The following is a 22,421-nucleotide window of genomic DNA, read 5'->3' as shown; positions in this document are numbered from 1 at the left end:
CTCTCCACATATCCTCCAGAGCCAGAGGACCCCATTGCCTGGCCCCATCAATCTTTGACTCTAATCCCTCTACCCTAATCCCCAAGCCTCTTTTCCTCCCCTCCTTCCATCTGTCAACTTTTTCCAGGCAGCCAGACAGATTATGGCCAGAATCCAGCCCCTGCTTCTCTTAGTTGCTGTGTGACCTTGGGCAAGTCACATAGCCTCTCTGGGTCTCCTTTCCTCATCTCTACAGGGGATAATCCACCCTAGAGGTCTCTCTTGGAGATTAACTACTAACTGAAATCCGGCCCATAGGTTTTTCCACAGGTGTCTGGACACGCTAGTGTTCCAGAGGCCTGACCGCACAGATGGGTGTGCTCTTTGAGCACTGCAGTGGGGAAAGGGACTAAAAAACTGATCCTTATTTTAAAAGTTTCCCCAGCAGCCCCTAAGCACCGCTTAGGTTGCAAGCCAAGCTCCCTGTCCTTTAAACCACGACCCTATGACATTCAAATACTGTTTATTGGGGGATTGGCAGGAGCCTCTTGTCAGGCCTCTTTGCACCAAGTTACTGCCTCTGAGGCCCTGAAGCAGACCTGGGGTGAGAGGAGGGAGGAGCAGGAAGGACCACATGTCAGGGGAGGAGAGGGCCCCTTTGGAGGAGAACCAGGGACAGCGGAGAAGACTCCCGGGTGGAGGGGGGCAAAGGGGAAGAGGGACTGCCCCCAAGGCCTTCCCTCCCCGCAGCCAACCAAGCAGTCACCTGGCCTGGCCTTCCACCCCTCCAAAAAGGAAGGGGAGCCAGCGGCAGCAAGTTACGATAGATGATTACCCGCCGTTAATTAATTAAAATAAACAGCAGATTAAATACATCAAAATTAAAATAGCACAGGAAATTAATTCTCTACCAGCCTCACCTCACAGGTGAGATGCTTAAAGGGCTCCTTGCAGCCAGGATCCAGGGCAGCTGGGGGGTTCACAGAGCCTGCCTTATACCACAACTTCTGCCAGTCCCAAATACCGGTAGCAGAACCTAGCTACCCACGGGCATTTGCCCGGCTCTGCCACCCCAAGGTTGGCCTCCTAGCTCTTTACTCCCAGGGGACTCCAAGCCCTGGGTCACATTCCTGAACCCAAGCCCTGCTCCCTCATCAGTGGGCAGGAAGGGTCCTGACGCCCTCTGGGCCAGGGATTGGGCCATGTGCCCAGGAGGGCACAGTGCCCACATCTACCACCACAAAGGTCAGGGCAGGAGAGGAGAGAGGCCTCAGCCTTCTCTTCTGGGTCCCCTCTGGGGCTTGAAGTCAGATCCTGGCAAAGACGTCTCCCTTCCATGCTGAGCTCCTGGCCCTTCACTGGGAGTGCTGAAAATCTGTCTCTGGGGAACCTCTCACTTTGCTGCTTTCTTTTGCTCAGAATGCTCAGGAAGAAAGAATTGCTGAGGCCCAGAATCCCAGGCCAGAAGAAACCCAACAAAACTGGCTAGACCACCCTAGGACACGATACCAGAATTCCCTCCTACACAAGACTAATCACCTCATTGAACAGATGGGGAAACTGAGGCCAAGTAGGACCAAGCATTTCTCTGCGGTCACCCAATGGCTTCACGGCCCGGAGCAAAGTCTCAGTGGGCACATTCCATGTCACCACCACCACATCAGATTTCTAGAGTGCAGCTCAGCTTCATGCTGAGCCCCCTCTCGGCCTGGCCACCAAGGCCTTGCCTGCTTCCATAATCCCATCCCATAACTCCCCCTTCTTGTATCCCACACAAGAGCCCGATTAGACTCCTCAACCGGCCCTTGGGCTGGTGTTCACATAGTTCCCTCTACCTGAAGCTCCTTTCCCTACTTCTGCCTGCCCCAAATTGACCAGCTTCTTTAGGGTCCGGCTCAATGCCAGGTCCTTGGTGAGCCACCCGGGCCCTGACAGGTGCTGCCTCTTCCTCCTTTAACCTCCCAGAGTGCTTTGCCTCCACTCCCATGCCCTGCCCTCTCTGTTGCTGCATGAGCTGAGGTTATCAGATACATGAGCTTCCTGAAGCCACAGATCACCTCACCTCTGGGCCCGAGCCCCTGGCACAGTACCCAGCACTCAGTAAATTTCCTCCTCATCGATGTCTGCCCATGTCCTACTGATAACTGACAATAATGACTATCATTTATTGAGCATTTACTACAAGCCTGGCTCCTGCACTCTTCCATCTTCATATGATGGACCCAGCTCATAGAGGTTGTGACTTTCCTAAGGCCACACAGCTCTGGAACAGGAACCTCACTGGTCTTTGCTCCTCAATGAATCTCCTCTCCATCCCACTCGCCTCTTCTAGGTCAGACCACCATCATCCCCTACCTGTAGCCTCTTCATTAGCCACCTTCCCTCCAGTCTCTCACCACCCTGTCCTGTCACTAAAGACTTCTCCTGACTCTTTGAGGCCCGTTAGACAAAATCCAACCCTCTGAGCATGGCATCTAAACTCTTGTGACATCTGGCTTCTGCTCTCTTTGCACCTTCTCCTCTGGTTTCTGAACATCATCCCATTTTCCCAGCATACCATACCTTGATTCACTTCCAGGTTTTGCATATGCTGTTCCCTCTGCCTGGAACACCCTTCCCATATTTTTCCCGTTATGAATTCCTACACATCCCTCAACATCCAAGATCAAGGGTTACCTTATAATCTGTCAGAGGAGACAAGCAACAAACAAAGAAACTGGTCGCAAAATTGAGAGTTCTATGAGGGAAGGACCTGTGTCACCAGAGTATCCCCAATGCTTAACTCATAATCAGTGCTCAGTCAACATTTGTTGAATGAATAAATGAATGCTCTCTATATAACTGTTGACTAAACAGAGAAATGACAAAAGGCTACAAGGCCACAGTATGCAGAGCTGGAGGTGGAGAGGAAGAGACTGAGGCCAGGAAGGCCAAGGACACGGGGGAGCAGTGACAAATACTGTCAGGGCTGTTCTGCAGCAGAGCTACACTCTTGGCAGAGGGAGTGTTTGTGAGAGACAGAGGAAGGAAAGTGATGGCGTGAGGGAGGCTCTGAAAGTGTGTGCGTGTGCACGCGTCTGAGACAGTGGTGAGGATGTACGTGAGGGAGTCGTTGTGTGTGTTATGTTTGTGAATTAGCCTGTGAGAGAGAAGGTGAGGAAGTGTGTAAAGGAGAGCATGTATGTGTGTTTGTGTGGGGTCTCGTGAGAAGGCGAGGGTGTCTGTGAAGGAGAACCTGTGTGTTGTATTTGTGTGTGTGTCCGTGAGAGAGAAGGCGCAGAGGTACGCCATGAAGGAAGTGAGGCCAGCCGTGTGTGTATGTGCTGGAGGTTGCACACGTCTGCGCGGGGCGGCGGGGAGTGATTGCGAAAGACAAGAACAAGGGGACACCTGAGGGGGCGCATGAGTGAGACACTGTAAGTGTGTGTGGGGGGGTGTGAGCACATGGGGGGAAGCGGTGTGCCTGTGAGTGTGTCCAATGGGGAGGGTAAGGTAAGAGGCGTCAGGGCTCTGCTGAGGGTGTGGCTGCCATGGCCTCGGCCACGGGCCCAGTGCCAGAGGTGAGGGCTGGCCCTGGGCCCAGGGTGGGGGGCTCTGACTGAGCAGAAGATTCCTCAGAGTTCTCCCTGGAGCCACAGGCGCCAGATTACCATGTCCCCAGGCAGGGAGGTCGAGGAGGAGGCCCAGATGTGTGTGCTTTACATCTGTCCACAGCAAAACCTCTGGGCATTTATCTGTCTTTGTCTGTGTCCGGGTGTGCACGCCTGTGCTTGTGTATGCACTGCCGGCTGTGTGTCTGTGCCTGTCTTTGTCTCTGGATGGATTTGGGCCTTTGTCTCAGTATGTGTGCCTGTTGGTCTCTGCCTGTCCGCATGACTATGTCTGGGTTTGTGTGTGTCTCAGTGTATCTGTGTCTACAGGGCATGCCGTGTCCTTGATCCGTGCGTGTCTAAGTAGGGCTGCGAGCACCCCCTTGGACAGCCTGTTTGTAGCTGGTCTGTGGGGCCGTCTGTGAGTGAGGGAATGTTGTGTTTTTGAGGCCTTGGGTCTAGGTCTCGGTGTGTCTGAGTGTGAGTGCCTGCTTGTATCTCTGTATGTGACTCATGCTGTGTGTTGTAGTATGGAAATGCTTATCTGTGTCTGCGGGATGTGCATTTGTGGGACCAAGGATATGTGTGTGTCTCTGTGCCTCTATGTGTGTGTTGGGTGTGAGGGGTTTGTCACAGACTGGTGAGCAAGTTAATCTCAGACTCCGTGACACGTGGAATAAAATCACGCTCCCATAATGGGATCATTCGTCTTCCTGTCCAAGGAGAGAACCAACTCTTCACCCTCCGCCCTGGGGGAGCCAGTGGGGCCAGGGCCAGGCACAAGCCACCATCCAGGCCCCCTTCTGGCCTTAGCACCCCACCCCTACCCCTGCTCTGCCACACCAGGCCCATTCTACCTCCAGAGTGCCCTGGTGCCCACTGTGGGCTGGGCTGGGCTCCAGGACATGTGACCGAGCCTTAGACGCCTGTCCTGGGCGCCCCCCAGCCCTACCCACTGCCGAGGAGGGCCCTGTCCCAGATGGGAGGGGGGTGCAGGAAGGAATCTTTGGGCCCCTCCTCCTCCTCCCGGAGGGGAGGGATGAGCTGCAGGCCCGGCTGGGATTTTCCATCTCTCAGCAACAAGATTCCTGGTGAGCAGGCTGCAGGGTTTGGCAGGGCGCCTGCTGGAGACCCGCCCTCACCCGCCAGGACGCCTGGGTCCCCAGGGCCAGGCAGCAGCGGGTTCCCTGGGGAGCTAGGAGGGCCCCAGAACTCCAGCCTACTACTGCCTGGGCTTGTGGGAAAGCCAGACCTTTCCAGGCTCCCGTTCCTCAACCAAAGATGGTTCCCTAGCCCCCCAGGCAAACCAACACCCTTCCTCTGGCCTGCCCCCAGCCTCAGCCTTTGCTTCAGAAAGCCATGGCAGGCCAGCCACCCAGCACCACCACTCCCCGCCTGAACCTCAGCACACGCCCAGCCTGGGTTCTAGACCTCATCTCTGGGTGTGAGGGCTCCCAAGGCTAGGGCTGTGCTTCTCATCTCAGACTGGGGCTTCTGAGGACAGGGCCATGTGTCCTGCAGCTCCAAAATCCCTCTTGGTCTTAGTGCTCCTTCCTGACTGAGTAGACAGGCACCAGGAGAGTATTTCAAACCCAAGGCTGGGGAAACTGAGGCACTGAAACCCTCTGCCCTACCCACCACTATGAATCAGAGGCCAAATCCAGTAGTCTGGACAGACACGGTCTTAATCCTGCCCAACAGCGGTAGCTGCAACTCTTTCTTCCCCATAGGGGATGCGATTTCAGGAGTGGGGAGCATCAGTCGGAAGGAGAGGGGAATAGGCAGGTGGACCCCTTCTCCCCCGAGCCTTGGACGAGCAGCTGGACAGCAGGTTTGGGAAGGGATTAAGGTCGAGGAGGAGGAGAACCAAGATGCTCCCAAGATTTATGAGCCGAATTCTTCTCCCTTAAATTTCCCTCCAAGCCCCCAGCTCCAGCCTGGTCCGTCCAGGGTCATGCTGTGGCCCCAGGTCAATGTCAATGCCCTAACCCATCCATCAGCTGTTGCTAGGGAGTTTCCACCCCAAGGGGTTTCAAAGGGAGGGGCTCAATTGACACTAGGGACCCACATTGATAGTGAGGGTGCATGGCCCCAAGGAAGCAGCCAACAGCCCCCAATGCACAGTTCCAGGAGCTGGGGGCTCACAACCTCAAGGGAAGAGCTAGGCTGGTGAGTGGGGCCCAGGAGGAGGTGGCCTCCCAGCCCAGCCCTGTCACCACACCCAGCCCCGCCCTTTGAACAGGCCAGGAGACCTGGGATCCCATGGGGCCCTACAGCTCACAGGGTGTGTGACCTTGGGTGGTTGCTGCTCCTCTCCAGGCCTCAGCCTCCCCACCGCACAATGCAGGAAGTGGCTGAGCTATCCCAGGTGTCCCCGCTTCAGCTCAGCTCCCTCGGCACTAAGCCCTGCCCTTTCTCCAGTCTAGGGGTGTCACCAGAATCTGAGGCAGACAGGGTGAGGCCGCAGCAGTTACCTAGAGGACTCCCTGAAGCCACTCAAGTCAGAGCTGAAGAGCTTATGGGTATTACCCCTCCACCAGCATCCATTTTCCAGAAGAATGAAACTGAGGCCCTAAGAGAGGGTCTGGGTTTACCAAGACCTGAGTTTTACTGGTGGGGTTGTTAAGAGCATGGGCTCTGGGGACAGAAAGACCTGGGTTAAAATCCCAGCTGCACCAGAAACTGGTTCTACGAGGTCCCTTGCCTTCTCCCAGCGTTGGACTCCTCATCTGTAAAATGGGTAGCAGCACCTCCCTCCTACAACTCCTGAGTTGAAAGGAGAAAATGCAGGTGAGGGGCTTGACACAGCACAGCAAGAGCCTGAACAAGGGTAGCTACCATGATTGTGGGTGGTATTAACAGAAACCCAAGTGGTAGGCAGAAGGGGAGGAGGGGTCCCAACCTGGCTTATCCTCCAGCCAGGTTGGGACCTCAGGGCCTCAGCCCAGGAGACCCAGCCAAATTCCTGGAAGCCCCTCAGCTGTCTCCTCTATTTGTTAAAGGCCTCTCATTAGTGAGCCTGGGCACCTGCCCCTCCACATGTAATAAGGCTCATTAGTATCTTAGCCCCAAGCTCTGAGCCCAGAGTCTATGCGTGTGCACACACATGAGGGTGGGGGGCTGCAACAGGCCACCAGCCAGGAGACAGCATCCTCGCCAACCACACCCCCTGCCTGTCATCAGCAGGGCCCGTCACCACCCAGCTTGTCACCTGCCTGCCTCGCACCCGCACCACCTGTCACCCACCCAGCTCGTCACCCACCCAGCCCATCACCTGCACCACCTGTCACCCACCCAGCCTGTCACCAGAGCTGCCTGACAGGCATCTGAGTGGGGGACAGGAGATGGGGAGGAGAAGACCACAGGGGTGTGGAGCTGGGGGCCCCAGAGACCCTGTAGGACCCCCACTTCAGCTCAGCATCCTGCAGCATCGCCATGGCAACCTCTCAGCCGTAACCACTTTCCCAAACATCCCCCGCCCCCCCCCCCCCAGGCCCTGCTCTTAGCTGAGCTGAGGCTGAGAAGAGCCTGAGTGACAGCAGAATGGGGCATGAAGGAGGGGGTTCTCAGCTGGCTGGCCTTGGCCATCCTTCTCTCTCTGGACTCGGTTACTCCATCTGCAAAATGGAGGGGCCTGAGTGTGTGAGGCCCCTGTAGAGCAGGCCATTCCTCTCCAGCCTGGATTGGCTGAGCCAGCTGCCAGTAAACCTGTGAGGGCTGGGGGTGGGACAAAAGGACAGGGCTTTCTGGGTTCTCCCCTACTTCTTTGCCCCTGGCCCAGCCCAGAGAGGCTGGGCCTCTGGCCTAAGTTCACACAGCAAAGGAAGAAGAGCAGGCTGGAAGAGAAGGGGCTCTGCCAAAGGACTGCCAGCTGGAGACTCCACACTGGGTGACCCAAGGTGACCGGGGGCTGAGTTGGCCCCCACCTCTGAGCTGCATTATTTATAAAACCCAGAGCTCGGAGCTGAGCAACAGCTGCGGTGCTGCCCCTCCAGGGGGCACATGCCACAGTGGAATGGAGAAGACAAGGTGCCTCCTCAGGGAAGGCCTCTGGGGTCCCTGGCTCCCTCCGCAGCTGGCTGGGGCAGGGGCTGAGGTGGAATGGGGCAGCAGCTCCATCCTTCCCTCCCCGCCCCCTCTCCACTCCACTCCTCCAGGCAGGCAGCGATAGGATTACTTCTGCATGACTGCCCGCTCCACGGGGTTCCAGAGACCCTCCTGCCTGCAGCAATCTTTAAAATTCCTCCAGCCCAACCTCGCTCCCTTTCTCCCTGCAGTGAATGCTCCAGCGTCTACCGCAGTGTGCCCGCCACCTCCACCACCAAGCTGGCTGGGGCCAGGTCCCTGGCGCCCATGGGAAAAGGTGAACTCGTCCTCAGGGTGTAGCCCAGTGTCCCTCAGAACCCTCCAAGGCCAGGGCCCTGGCCTGTCCCCTCTGGCCCCTGGTGCAGGTCCGACCCCACAAAGCATGGCTCAAGCTGGGGTCAGACATGCCAGTTGTGTCAAGGCGGATGGACACGTACGTGCAAACACATCTGGGAGATCTTGGCATGCCTGCCTATGTCCTCTGCTGCCAGAACTTGGCTGCCCTCACCTCTGCTCTGACCCCCCCTGCCTGTCACCTCACCAAACCCTGCTACCCCTGGGGTGGGCAGACAGCTGGGCCAGGCCCCCACGGCACAAGAGGCAGGCAGGAGGTTGAGCCACTGAATTTTTTAAGGCTCTAATGGAGCCTGCATCCCAGAACATAGGGCCTGGGACATGGGCAACGTCTCAGGGACCCCTCCCTCAGCACTGCAGTTGCTCCCTCTTTCAGATCTTGGTGGTCAGGGGAACCTTTCTACAAGCCTTCTCTTAGCAAGAGAAGGGGAACGAGGGGCCCTTGAGAAAGAGATGGGATTGGGGGGCTGTGAGCAATACCCAGAGGCCCCCCCAATCTCCCCAGCCCTAATGCAGGCAGAAGCAGCTCAGCCTCTAAATCACTCCCCTCATGCTGCCCTCTGAGGCGGATTCTGTGCATCTGTAATTAGGGGGTGGAACAGATGGTGGAGATTCCGTTTAAAATCATGCATCTAGTAAAGTAACCTTCACTGTCGGAACTGACTCCCAGGGAGACCAAGCCCCAACGCCTGGATCTGGGGGGGTGGGGCGGGGAGCATGACAAGCCAGCACCTTCCCCATCATGTTCCCTGAAGCCCCAGGCCCAATGTCCCCCTCTCAGGTGAGCCAAGGAGGAGGGGATTTGGCAAGTACCGGAGAAAGCACAGGCTGGGGGTAAGAGCCCCTGCCCCCCCATACATGCCAGAGCCAGGGCAGGGCTGGGTACTTAGAGTTCTTGGCTGAGAGACCAGGGTGACCAGGTGCCAAGAGCCCCCAAGGAGGCCCCAAGCCCCCACAGCCCAGGCCAGGGTGCCCAGAGCACAGGGTCTTGGGTGGGGCAGCTTTGAACCAGATGTACAGCCTCACTGTCCAGGAATGAAAGGCCCGGGGCAGTGAGGGGGGCGAGATGCCTCCCCAGGCAGAGGAGGTGCTGTGAAGTGGGGGAGGACTGGCCAGCTGAGAAAGAGAGGGAGCACACAAGAGTGAGCAAGTGCTCGTGCAAGGCTGAGGCTGTCTGGACAGGTGACTGGGGGAGGGGGACTGGGGAAAACAAGGTGGGGTGGGGGAGCTGTGATGGAGCGCTGTGGAGGGAGGGTGTGCTGGAATGTGTGCTGGTGGGAGTGAGGGCTGCAGAGGAATTGAGGCGGGCTATGTGACAGGGTGAGGTGGGGGGCGCAGGGAAGAGCTGTGGAGCTCTAAGGGGTGAATGGCTGCAGGGCTGTGACTGAGCTGCGGCTATATTTGTGTCCAAGTGCGGGTCGGTGTTTGGAGAGGTGTGGGGGCTTGTTCTGGGCCCTTAGATGGCTGAGGAAAGTACTGAGGCTGGAGCTTGCTGGGGACATACAGAGGATTGCCTGTGTGAGGAGGTGTTGGGTCTATGGGGGATCGTGCGTGCGTGCGTGCATGTGCACGCCTGGGAAGGTATGAGAAGCTGGGGGGACGTTATCTGTTTAGAGATATACCAGAACTGAAGCTATGTTTGTGTGTTTGAGGTAAGTGGTGTGGCTACAGGGTGTTCTCGTTTGAGTGGGTGTGAGGCAGTGTGTGTCCGTGTATGTGGGGGGGGGGAGTTGGGTGTTTGGAAATGTGTTGGGGGCTTTATCAGTGTGCTGGGGGAGGTGCTGGGCTGCAGCTGAAGGAAACGCTGGGGCGTTTGGAGAGGGAGAGTTGGACGTGTGTGTGTGTGTGTGTGTCTGTGTCTGTGTGTGTGTCTGTGTGTGGTGAGGTGCTGGGGCTCTGAGAGTCTGAGGATGTGGAAGGCATCAGGGCTGCAGCAGGGTCCTGAGTGGACTCGAGGAGGTGTTGGGGATGGAGAGGCAGTTCATGTGTTTGAGGATGTGGTAGAAGCTCTGTGTGTGTGTGTTGGGGTGTTTGGGGGTATATTGGGGGGTCATAAAAATCTGGGTTTTCGTTAAATACTAGGTCTGTAAATGTGTGTTTATGTGGGTAAACGTGGTGGTTGTGTGTTTGGGGGCGTGTCGGGGCTAGATGTGTATTTGGAGCAGCTGGATGTCAGGAAGTGTATGTGGAGAGGTTGTGTTTGTGGAGATGCTGGGACTGTGTGTTTGTAGATGGAGCAGTTGTGTGTTTAGGGGTGTTGGAGCTGTGAGTGTGGGGGGTCAGTTGTATATTTAGGAGGTATCAGGGGCTGTACCTGAGTCCCCATGCCCAGACAGGTGATGAGGCTGCAGGTGAGGGTGAGTGCCCCTCTGGGGAGATGAAAGGCAGAGTCCTAGCCTTTGCTCAGGGGCCCAACTGAGGGCTGCCCACTAGAACCCCGCTGCTGGGGGGGGTGCCTGCCCACCCCTAGATCCTGTGCAGGGGGTGTCAAGACAGGCGGTCCATCTGTCTTAGTCTGTGCCCAGGACGGAAAAGCAGAGCCACATCCTTGCTCCCTGGGGGGTGGCAGCGGATCCCAGCCCACCCATCTGTCTTCAGATGGTAGAGGCAGGGGCCTCCACAAAGCTGCCTGGAGGGCATCCCTGTGTTTGAAGAGGCACGGGCTGGGGGGAGGTGGGGGAATGCACAGCAAACAGTCCTCATGGAGGTTCCTTTGAAAACCACTGACGCCAGGAGAGAGGAAGAGGGAGGCCAGGGGCGCGTATGTCTGTCCTTGCGCATCTGTGTGGGTCAGTGCCCAACTGTGAGCCTTGGAGCCCTTCGCATGTGTTTGTGCTGATGGCCTCTGTTCAAGCAGCATCTTGGCCTTGGAAAACAGCCCTCCAACTCAGGCTGCAAGCTCAGAGCCTCGCACAGGCAGCTACCCCCTCATATATGCACGCTGCCTACACAAACACCCCGCACACCTTCACATCTGCCTAACTGTACTCTCACACACATGCAGCTCCCCCCAAGGCCCTAACCCTCACATATGTACACCCATTACATACATCCCCACACTCTGCAAAACCAGGTATAGTCACACACACACCTGTCACATATACATGCATACACACACACCCCCCCCCGACAAGTAATTATCACACATACACCCACACACCTTGGATTTCCCTGTCACACCCATATCCCATCTGACATGCACTCAGTCTCTCTCTCACACACACAACAGACACTCACCATCCTTTATATCTGTACATACATGCATGTGTATATGTGCACAACACACACACTCATCAACTCTCAGCTCTTTCACACCACCCAACCCATCAGCCAATTTACGTGTGTCCAGGTCAGGCCTTGCAACTTCCCAAAAGGACTCCCACCAGCTGAGACAGCCTCCTGCCAGCTCAGTCGGAGTTGGGGGGGCATACCACCTCCACCCCCACCTTCACCCTAGACATTACTGCTCCCTGGGACCCTTGATCTTCACCTCCAGAGAGAAGAGCCGTCTCTCTGCTCGGTGTGACTACCACTGCATGCATGTGTGAGAGTGTGACTGTGTGTGCATGTGTGTCAACGTGTCCTGAGACCCCATGACAAGGTCTGTGTGTCACTGCCTGCGTGGTTAAGGAAGCATTGGGATGCATTCACCCATTGTTTGTGAGATGCAGGAGGAGTTGAGGGTGGAGATTTGTATGTCACAAAATGTGTGTGTTTGTCAGTGTGTGTGACGCAAGGCCAGTGTGGACAGGTGTGAGTCTGGGGGTGCATTTATACAAGGAGACATATACCCGGTGAGCGTGATGGGATATTTTCTGAGAGTAGGGGTCAGGACCAGGAGAGCCGCTCTCAGCAACTCCCTCCCCTACAAAAAGAGCAGGGAGGAGGGGTCTCTGGGCCGCTTCTCTCTCTCTCTTTCTCCCTGACCTCTTTAGCAGCTGGAAACTGAGCCGGGGGTGGAAGGAATGGAGACTTGGCTGGCCTGGGGGTTTGGGGAGGGAAGCAGGAGAAAACACCTTCCAGATTCTCATCAAATCCCTGTTTGTGGTTTGTAGCCTCAAGTCTCTCCTCTCTCTCTTTCTCTCTGTCTGGGTTTCCCCCTTTCTTTATCTCTTCCTGTCTCTCACTCTCTCCCCCATCTCAGTCACCTTGTCTCTCCTCTTGGATCTCCCTGTCTCCAAGGCTCTGTCTGTTTTTCTCTCTCCCCAGGCCCTTCCATTTTTCTGACTCCTCCTCTCTCTGCCACCACCTCTGTCTGTCCGTCTCTCCCTGTCCTGGTCCATCTGTCCGTCTCTCTCCGTCTGCCTGTGCGTGGGTGTCTCTGTCCATCTGTTCCACCACCCATCTGTCTGGTTGTCTGTGCTGGTCCTTCTAAGGGTGCCCACTCGCTCCTCAAGGCACCCTCCCCCAGGTCAGCAGAGGCCTCTGCTGGCTCAGGGGGTGGGGAGGGGGTGCAGAGTTGCAGCTTCTGGAAGCTTCAGTAGCAGCTGGGCTGAGCTGGGAGTTCGGGGCCAGCCAGCTGCAGAAGCGGCCCCTCCCTTGGGCTCCCAGGCCAAGGACCCCAGAGCAGAAAGAGGAGAGAAAGCAGGGCCTCACTGCAGCTGAGTTTGTGTATGTGCATGTAAGGGGGAGGCAGGGGGAGCCTCACTTTACCCCCACTTCACCATTCCCCTGCAAGCCAGGCCCTGTGGAGAGGGATCCTCAGTGCCCATCTTCCTTACCCCCTCCCCTACCCAATGGAGGAGAAGCTGGGGATTCAAGAGGGAGGGGCCGGGGGATACCAGGCCTTGGGGGAAGGAGGGGGTGGGGGCCACAGCTTCCTGTCAGCTGGGTGGGAGGGGGAGCTTCTTCCCTCCTCGCTTCCAGGCAGTCCCTGGGGATCCCTCCAGTTCTGGTCCCAGCTCCAGGCATGAGGGGCCGCACAGGCAGTTCTCGGCAGCTCCCACAGGGGCCATTCCCACATCCCAGCTTCCCCAGAGCCTCTGACCCATAAGGATATTGGGGAGATCACACGGATGTCTCCCCACTCCCCAGGTGGAGGTTGGTTCAGGACATGTGGGGACTTTGGCCCTGTCTAGGCACTGACCATCCTGAGAGGCCCCAGGTAGCCCACCTACCATCGTCAGACCAGCACCTCACACACATACATACACACACACACACACACATAGTGCACCCCAGCACTCATAGCCCACCATCCCCATTCCCCCGCCCAGCAGCTCAAAAGGTTCAACAGGGAGCCCTACCCCCAGAGACCTGCACCCTACCGTGCACCAGTGGCAGGTTCTGACGGTACCCCCAGCACAAAGCCAGCAGCTAGAGATGGCATCCCTCAACACCCTTCCAGGCTGCTCTGTTCCCCTCACTCCCTTCTCCAAGAACAGCTCACAGTCCAAATCCCACAATGGATGGGGAAACTGAGGAAGAGATGGAAGGACACAGTCATCCCTCCTGAGACCCTGGAGTGGGATCATAAATGAGGAATAGGGAAAGAAAGGGACGCTGCAGGGGCAGAATCTGGCTCCTTCCTGACCTACCATGGGCAAAGTCCATATTGGCTGCACCCTCCCCACAGCCGTACCGCTGGGCCAGGGCCAGAGGCTGGCTCCCTCCCTCTAGAGCTCTCCTTGCCCCTGGCTGGGCCCCCTCCCTCTCCTCGCTTCAGAGCAGCCCTCCCTGCCCTCTCCCTCCCAGCTCTGGCTCTCTCATCCTCAGCTCTTGGAAGCCTGACTCACTGTTTCCCCTCCTCTCTCCCCTCCCTCCCTCTCTCTCCCGGCAGCGGCGCCTCCCCCTCCCCTGGGGGGGGCTCTGGCCACAAGGGTGCCCGCCTGCTCCTCTCCCCAGGCTCCAGTCCCCCTCCGCACCCAAGAGGCCCCCTGCAGCTGTTCCAATTCTCTAACTACAGAGAGGTGGAGTGAAAAGAGCCTAGGTCCCAGGCCTGGCTCTGCCAAGTGTCTGTGACCCCGGGCAAGCAGCTCCCCTCTCTAGACTTGGTTTCCTGCTGTCAAAAAAGGAGGGGGGGATTTAACTGGATGATGCCCCTGGCATCTGTGGGACCCTAATGTTCCCACTTTTAAAACCCTAGGGCCTCTTGGCACAGAGCACCCACAACCTGTGGGGCGCTGTACCTGCCTCAGGCCCCGCCCCCAGGTCCAAAGAAGAAATGTTTGGGCTCTGTTCCCAGACATTTGGAGAGGGCAAAGGGGAGACGCTGCCCTGGGGCCAGGGGCATTAGTCAAGTGACCCCTGGAATCCCCCTGTCTCCCCATTCTCCCTCCTCTTGTGGGAGTCTTTCCCTCTCTCTCTCCCCCACCTGTCCTCCACCCTCTTCCCAGAGACATTTGCTTGTCTCTCCTCCAAAAACAATCCCAGCATTTGATCTTGGGGAGAGGCCCTCAGCGCCCATGCAGTTTGGGCTGTGGGCTGGGGAGGAGCACATGCCTAGGCCTTCTTGGTCCCCTGGACCCCACCTCCAGGGGCTGTGATCCTGGCTCTTCTCTTTGCCGGTTTTCTCTCTCACCCTCTCATTACTGGCTTCTGTCATCATCTTTCCCTCTCTCCACTTCCAAGTGGCTGTTTGGGTCTCTCTCCTCTCCACCTCCCCCATTCTCCCCCCAGCTCTCTCCCTGGAGGGGCCCATCTGCTGGCATTAGCAACAATGTTACCCTTGCTCCCCCTTGCAGTCCCTAGCTCCACCCCATCCTGGCTTCCCCTCCCTGCTCTGTCCCAAGAGACCCAGACACAGAGCTGGGCTCCATCCCATAATAGTGAGTCTGCTTGACCTCACTCAACCAGACCAGAAGGGCCTGGGCATCTGGTACGAAGGCATGGCACCCCCTGGTCTTGGGTGACTGGCATGAGACACAGAGCTCTGTATTCCACAAACCAAAAAAAAGAAAAAAGAAGTTGACCTGGGGTGGGACAGAGGGGGAAGAAGGGAAATGAGGGAGGTCAGGTTTGCCTGGAGGAAGCCCTTGACCAAAGGGGAACAGAGGCAAGAGGAGGGAGTGGCTCAAAGTCAATGCTCCAGGGTGATCTGAGAACACGCCATGTCCCTCTGGGGCTCCACCAGGCCAGAGCAAGTCCCCCCTCCTCCAAAAAAGAACAGTCTTCTGCCAGGGACAGTTCGCCCCTCAAGCCTCCAACACAGCCACAACAATCAGGCGGAGAACCCAACCCTTAATCTCCTTTAAGATCCAAGTCCAACCTCCCCAAAGTCCACCTCCACCTTAGCTCAGGAGGGGGTTCCAGAAGCCTCCCTGCCACCAAGATCTAAGCAGGTAGAACGAAGGGACCAAAGCCCCCCACCTCCCAAGCCCCCTCACCAAAGACCCTGTCAAGGGCTGGGGAGCAATGTAAAATAATCCTAGAATCTTCATAGCACTAAACTGAGAAGCTATGCTGTCCATCCACAGCACCTGTGGGTGCAGGGGCTCCCCGCCCCCACGACCCTCTTCCAGACCCCCCAGCCCAGCAACCATAATAAACAGCAAGCTCTTTTGCTTTATGACACCAAATTTCTCCAAGCCCAACAGCTCCTTCCATCACTTCCTCAGCCATAGATCACATTAAAAACTCACAGAGGGCAACTTAAACACATCACATTTGTTTCTCTCTATATTATTTCAAAAGTAACGGCATTAAAAATGGATTTTACTACAGAAAATAAATATCAGCACGTGGGCTGGGAGCCCAGGCAGGGAAAGAGAGCACACCAGGAGACTGTCCCTGAGGGCTTGGGCACAGCTTAGGCATTGCCCAAGGAGGTGGCTGAGAGGCCAGAATACACTCTGGGGTGTGGGGGGATGCCTGGGGAGGGGGCAATGCCTGCCCACCTGGGTACGTGCCCAATGCCAGACCAAGAGGGACAAGAGTCACTGGTTTGGACTGGTGCCCACTGGTCCCCCAAAGGCACATGCCCTCACTAATCTTTCTAACCTCTGAAGGGTGGGAGCTCTGGGGCAAGAAGTTCACCAGTCTCTCTGGGGGTTATTCCAACTATTGACACAGCAGGAGAAAAAAATGAATTCAACTTACTATCCAGTTTGATTTTCCATTACTATAAAAATAAATATACATCTGCTCAAAGGAGGGAGATGGCAAGCGGCATCCACATGCCACCTGGGGGGTCCCCCCACAGCTCACCACCACAACCCAGCCAGCCTCCCCAAGCGGTGGGGGGGGTGGTGGTAGTGGTGAGGGGAGGATGGACAGACTGGTAATCTTTCACTTACAGCCCCAGCTCACACAGCTACACACACTGGGCCACACGGAACAGGAACAAGTCAACAATAGAAACACCCCAAATGCTCCTGGCAGGACTCTGTCCAGACACAGGCACATGCCCCCGCCCCGCCGGCGGGAGCAGCGGACAAAATGTGGCCACCCTGACCCGGAGGCAAAGCTTGTCCTCACACCCTGAGCTCTGCCCAGGGAGCTGGGGCCAAGTCCCGCCTGACACCAACTGGTCCGGCGGGAAACGCCTGCCTAGCCAGACAAGCACAGGCCCCCCAAGGGTCCCTCCTTGTGCTCAGGGACCAGACTGGTGCAGCCCAGCCCTGCCTCCCAGGGTGACGCCTGGGCCCAAATTCAGCTGGCCCTGCCAGTCAGGCACTGGTGCAGAACCGAGGGCACCAGGCTCAGCCCCTCCCAGCCCAGCCCCAGGGCCCCCAAGCTAGGAGGGAGGGGGGACTCCCCACCCCTCCACATCTGGCCCTGGCCCCCAGGGTCTGCGGTAGAGAATTCCCGCCCCCGCTTCTCTCTCTCTCTCCCTCCTCCTCCCTCTCTGTGCCCGCTGCCCGCCTCAGGGACAGCCCCAGCTCCCGCCTCCGGCCAGCAAGGCCCACATCCTTCCTCCCTCAGCTGGCCCCTTTGCCTGGCAGGAGGCTGGGGGGTCAGGCTGCTGGGGAACCCCTCCAGCTCCCATCAGTCCTCATCCCCAGCCCCCAAACTCTGGGTTGCTGTCCCTTTTCCTGTAGAACAGGAAACAAGGTTATTTCCTAGACTCAGAGCCAGTCCCCTGCCCCTCTGGCTCTGCCCGGGGACCAGGACCCAGAAGGGGAAGGCACCCTCAGCCAGAAAGCAGAGGGATTCAGCAATTCACCCCCAGCTACCGGCCCAGGGGGCTGACAGCTGTCACTCAGCACCCCAACCCCTGGGGAAGAGAGGGCCGATTCAATCAGAGCCCCAAAGGAAACGCATTGATAGGCGATTATTTATTTATTTATGCAAAAGTGAGCTGACTTTGTTCGCCAGGTAACCGGGCATGCGGCCCAACCCCTCCGGCCCCGGCCGCCCCCAAATCCCTCCTCCGCCCCACATCCCCTCCGGGTCATTAGGTCCCCGCCCCTCAAATCCCGGAGCACCAGCGGAACCTTGGGATTTGGGGGTTGGAGGGGAGGGGCTCCTCCCTCCGCAGTCTCCCCCTTTCCCAGTGCCGTTCCTAAAATCCAGCCTTGTTCTCCGCTCCCACGGTCCCCCCCTTCACCCCCCCCTCACATTCTCAGCAAGCTGGAGAGCAAATTGCAGTTTTAAATCCAAAGACGGAGGGAGGGGGAAGAAGGAGGGGGCGCGCGGCAGCGCTGGGCGCGCACCTCGCCCCCGAGCCGGGGGAGCCGCGGGGCGGCCAGGAAACCCGAGAACCCCCCCTCCCCGCCCCCCCTTCTCGTCCACCTCCCCCTCCCCCTTCCCGGCGCTGCTTGCCAGGCTTCGAGCCGAGCCCAGCCGAGCCGCGGGCCCCGGTGGAAACAAAGACCGATCGCACCGCGGGCACCGCAGCCACCGGGTCCGGCGGACCGGACCGGGGCGCGCGGAGGGGGCGCGGGGCCCCCCCGGTGCGCTGCACAAAAGAGCCCGGCCGGCCGGTCCCCAGCGGGGGTCTAGGGCTGGGGAGGAGGCGCCACTCACCGGAGTGCTGGGCTGCCGGCTCCGTGGGTCCGAGCCAGGCGAGGGTTTTTGGGGGGCGTCTGTCTTCCGGCGGCGGCAGCGATGCGGGCGCCCGGCTACTGGGAAAAGGAGTCGTGGAGGAGCCCTGAGCCGCCCGCTGTTGCTGACAGCATGGCTCGCGCCGCGGCTCACATTCTCCGCCGCTAACTCCGCTGGACACGGCCCCCCGCTCCCGCGGCGCCCCCCCACCTCGATCACTCCTTCGCTCTCTCTGCGCCCCCCCTCGCTCCCCCCGCCGCGCACACACTCTCACAGCCCTGGACACCCCCGCCCCCACCCCCCCAATTGCAAACCTGGGAGGGAACGCGCCCCGCGTAGTCCTCCTCCTGCTCCTCCTCCTCCGCCCTCCTCCCTCCCGCTCTCTCTGGCAGTCTGTCTGTCTCTCTGACTGTCTCTATCTCTCGCTCTCTCTGCCTTTCTCTGCTCTCAGAGCTGGGTGGGAAAAGGAAATGAGGACAGAAAGCAGACGCTGGCTTTGGGTGGTGGTAGCTGGATTCCCTCTCTCCCTCCCTCCTCCTCCTCCCCTCCCTCCTCCTGCCTTCTGCTCTCTCCGCTGAGAGCGGGGCTGAGCGCAGCCTGGCGGGTGGCTCGCTCTGCCCGCCCGCCCGCCTGTCTGTCTGTCTGGTCTGCCTCGCTCGCTCCCTCCCTCCGTCTCTCGCCCTCGCCCTGCCTGCCTGCCTCTCTCCGTCTCCGCCGCCGCCGCCGCTGCCTCTGCGAGCTCGCCTTACCTTCGCTGCTCACCATCCGGAACCCCAGGGGGGAGCGCGCGCGCGGCACGCCGGGACTTGTAGTCCCCGCCCCGGCCGCTCGGCGCTCGGGGCGGGCGGGGCGGCGCTAGTTGCTCCGACGGCGCGGCCCGGAGCCCGCGGGGACCCTGCTCCCGGGCCCCTCTGGCGGCGGCGTGTCCTCGTTTACCGAGGGGTGCTGCTTCTCCCCAAAGATTGAGAGTGTTTCCCACATTCCTTGTCCCCTGCGGGGGGGCTCTGGCTCGAGCGGCGGTTGCGGGTGAGAGCGAAGGGGCGGGGTCTGAGAATGGAATGAGAGTCGAATAGGGAATCTAGGGATTAGCCAAACGGTCTGCGTGCGACTTTCTCGGGCGTACCAATTAAATGGGAGAGGAAGAGGAGAGAGAGCAGGACCGGCTTTCTGAATTTGGGGACCTTCTCCCTCTCTGAAAACGTGTCCTATTGAGTAAAGCGCAAGGAGTTATCGGCGGGAGGGCTGCTCCAGAAACCTCAAAGCCCCAGTAGCGCCTCCTCCTCACTCGGTGACCCCGACTCAAGCTCTGAGCTTGGGGTTTAGCCCCGCCCCCCCAACTCTTAGTTTTCCTAGAAGTCAGAGGGTGCAGGGCACAAGAGTCCTGAGTAATCCGCAGATAGCACACACACACACCCCACCCCCTTCCTGAATTCGACTGAGCTTTTTCATTGTGTCAGGAAGCAAGATTCAGATTCAACAGTTCAGAGCTCCTGCTGCGGCCAGGGGGCTGGGCTCAGCACTTTCACCTACCTCCTCTTCAGGTCACATCTGTTATCCAGCCCCTAGCTCTGGGCCCCCTGCCTGGCCTATCCCCACAGATGGAAATGTGCACTGCCAGGGCCTGGTTACCAAGGGGAGGTAGCCCAGGATGGGGAACTGCTGCTGCTGCCATTTACTAGACACCACAGGCCCCCTGAGTCCTGCAGAGACCCGGTGAAATGGTACTGGTATCATTTCCATTTTAGAGATGAGGGCACTGAGGCCCTAGTCCCCCAGTTAAGATGAGGTAGAGCCCAGCGGGCGGGCGCCTAGGGTCTGGCTGATTCCAAAATTCACTGCTTAACCTATGGGCCATGGGAAGGAGTTGTGACTCCCCAGGTCTCTGTCTGACCTTCTCTCCCAGTGTCTGTGCGTCCTCCCTTGGCACTTCAGTTCCTTCGACAAATGTTAACTGAGGTATGCAGGGCTCACAGGGGACACAGAGATGAATAATGCACGGTTGCCCTCCTGTCCTCTCAGTGTCTACCAACACCAGCCCTGACTGGTCCTGCGCTAGTCCCACTTCATCCATGCATCTGACATTCCTTTGCTCCGTGTCTGCTGGCTTTGTCTGTCTGGCCCAGTGTCTGAAGTTCCTTCAACAGTGCCTTTGTCCTTGGCCCACCTGTTTCTGACTCCTCCTTTGGCCGACTGGGGTGATGGCCAGCATGTGACAAAGGCAGGTGGTGACATTTTACCAACTTCAGCTCCCTGTCACCACCTGCCCTACACCTCCACCCCTCCCAAGCCCCTCCTCTAGGACAGTCTGGAACCCACAGAGGGCAAAAGAGGGTATCTGGGGGGCACTCTCTATTGGACCTTTGCGGAGGGAGCAGCAGCAATGGGGGAGGTCTAGGGCTGTAGGTAGTACACCTATTGATCTGGCGTCATGGGGCTGACATGGCCAGCTGGAAAGACCTCCATTTGGGAGCCAAATGAAAGCCATGGTTAAGGTCGTTAGGGGCCCTTTGCAGCTCCAAAATCTGGAATCTAAAGTTATCACAAATAGATGAGGCTTTGGCATCTTGCCCTAGCTGGTGCTCACGAGTGAGAGAGGCCCAGTTTCCCTTTTCTCTCACCCCCAGGCCCCAACACACACATCCTTCATCCTTACGCAATAGGCTCTGCCCCTGGGCATGAAGACCCCACCTAGACTGAATCAAGTTTTGGGAGGCAACTGGGTGGAGTAATACAGGATGGCTTCAAGGAGACAGGGAGCCCCAGGTACATGGGGAGGAAGAGGAGTTTGACAAAGGCATGGGAGGGAAGAGGTTAAGTGATGAGGTACAGAGGGAAACGTTAGTAGGGCCCATGGCTCCACCAGTGAGAGGGGAATAGAAGTTAGCTAGTTTTCCAAGCATGCCCCTCCCACACCAGGCTACTTCAGCTGCCCCCTCCCCAGAAAGGGTGGGTGCTATTAGCCTCCAAGGTGTTGGACATTGCTAGAAACCAAGGGTTACAGGATTTCCCAGTCATTTGAGGCTGGTCTTTCTCTTGGAGCCCCTCCAAATTGTGTTGGGTGGGGGGTCTCCCTACACCAACTCAATCCCAGTCTTCCCGTGGGCTGCTGCTGCCACCTAGTGTCCAATCTCCATCTCTGCTTCGGCAACAGTAGTGTAAAAGGGGGCTATCCAGTCCTTAAAAACAGTGTCTAGGTCACCACAGGCTGGGCAGGGTAGCAGTAAACTCCCTGAGAAAGCAGACTTGAAAAGGGGGACCCAAGTTGTGAAAGACCTTGCATCATTCCTTTCTGGGCTCAGCTCAGGCCAATCACTTTTGTGTCAACGTAAGTAGAAAGTGGTCTAGCTAGACCTTAGGAAATAGAACTGAGAGTCTAGAGATAAAATTGTGGGGCCTGAGGGCTTGGAGGCCATGTGGAATAGGCATCAGACCGCCTTGGTTCTGATTCTGCTTTTACAGTGTGTGTTCTTAACCTCTCCAAATCTCAGTTTCCACAAGCGTAAGATAGAGCCATCCCGTCCCTGTGTTACAGGCAGGCCTGTTGAGAAGGTTTACTGAGCACATGGATGTGAAAGCACTTTGAAAACTGGCAAGGGCCTGCTGAGTGATTATTGAGTCATGGTAATCATAGTGACAATAACTGATAGGTCACAGCAGCCTGGAGCGAGGCACCTGGGTCTCATGGAGAGGCAGAGTGAAGCCAGCCTTGGGTAGGGATGGGCACTGTCCTCCCTGACTACAGAAGTTCTGGGGCTGGCCCCACTCTTGGAACTCCCCCAGGAAAGATGTGGATTGCTAGAGAGGGGTTCGGCCCAGTCCACGGAAGGAGAGACTGAGACCAAGAGAGGTTGAGGGCCTGTCCAAAGCCACTGAGCTATAGATCCAGGAACAAGAGGCCCACTGGACTGAGGCCATTATGGCCTTGGTTTTCCCCTCTTCTGGATGGGAACAGCTCAGAGATGGGGCCCAAGAGACCACGGAAGCAGGAAGCCCCCCTCATTGTGGTACAGTGAGAACTAAGGCCCCCAGGCCCCTATTATCCCTCCTCCTGTGCTGGCCCCTCTCCACTCCCTGCTCCCTGCAAGTCCTCCCACATTCCTCCAGGCAACAGGAAACCCCAGCTGCAGCCCAGACTTCAAACAGCTCCTCCCTCTGGGCAGGGGGTGTGGGAGGAGAGGCCAGAGGCCAGAGGGCAAAGGTCAGCTTTGTTCCTGCCGGAGGTGGTGAGGGACTGGGGGGGGGGGGAGACAAGGGTAGGGCCCTTGACAGCCACACTGCGTGTGTGTGAATTCCTGTGTCCATCAGGGTGCGTGTCAGCCTGTGTCTGAGGGTAAATTTGTGTCCTCGGTTTCCTTTTGGCTCATGGACCTGAGCTATGTGTCCCAGTGCCTATAAGTACACCTTTGTCTTTGGGTGCTCAGCCTGGGATCTCACCGCCGTGTCTGTAGGAATCATCATGTGTATTATATATCCTGGTTCACAGGTCTG

At 57.8% G+C, this 22,421-nt stretch overlaps 1 protein-coding gene across 10 annotated transcripts in view; it reads right to left on the bottom strand.

The window, feature by feature from the left end:
• Positions 1-18,701, bottom strand: part of AHDC1 (AT-hook DNA binding motif containing 1) — a 63,986-nt gene extending 45,285 nt beyond the window's left edge. For 4 of the 10 annotated variants that reach the window (XM_070510618.1, XM_044770146.2, XM_044770145.2 and 1 more), the window contains exons 1-2: positions 18,248-18,664; positions 17,916-18,010 (exon numbers count right to left, since the gene is read on the bottom strand). The gene's annotated coding sequence lies outside the window, so the exon portion shown is untranslated. The other 6 variants (XM_070510617.1, XM_044770149.2, XM_070510616.1 and 3 more) reach the window with 4 other exon arrangements.
• Positions 18,702-22,421: the final 3,720 nt, after the last annotated feature.

The sequence above is a fragment of the Equus asinus genome, chromosome 5 (genome assembly GCF_041296235.1).
Source record: "Equus asinus isolate D_3611 breed Donkey chromosome 5, EquAss-T2T_v2, whole genome shotgun sequence".
NCBI lineage: Eukaryota > Metazoa > Chordata > Mammalia > Perissodactyla > Equidae > Equus > Equus asinus.
Note: the sequence above shows the minus strand (reverse complement) of the source record. Positions and strands in the feature narration are given on the sequence as shown.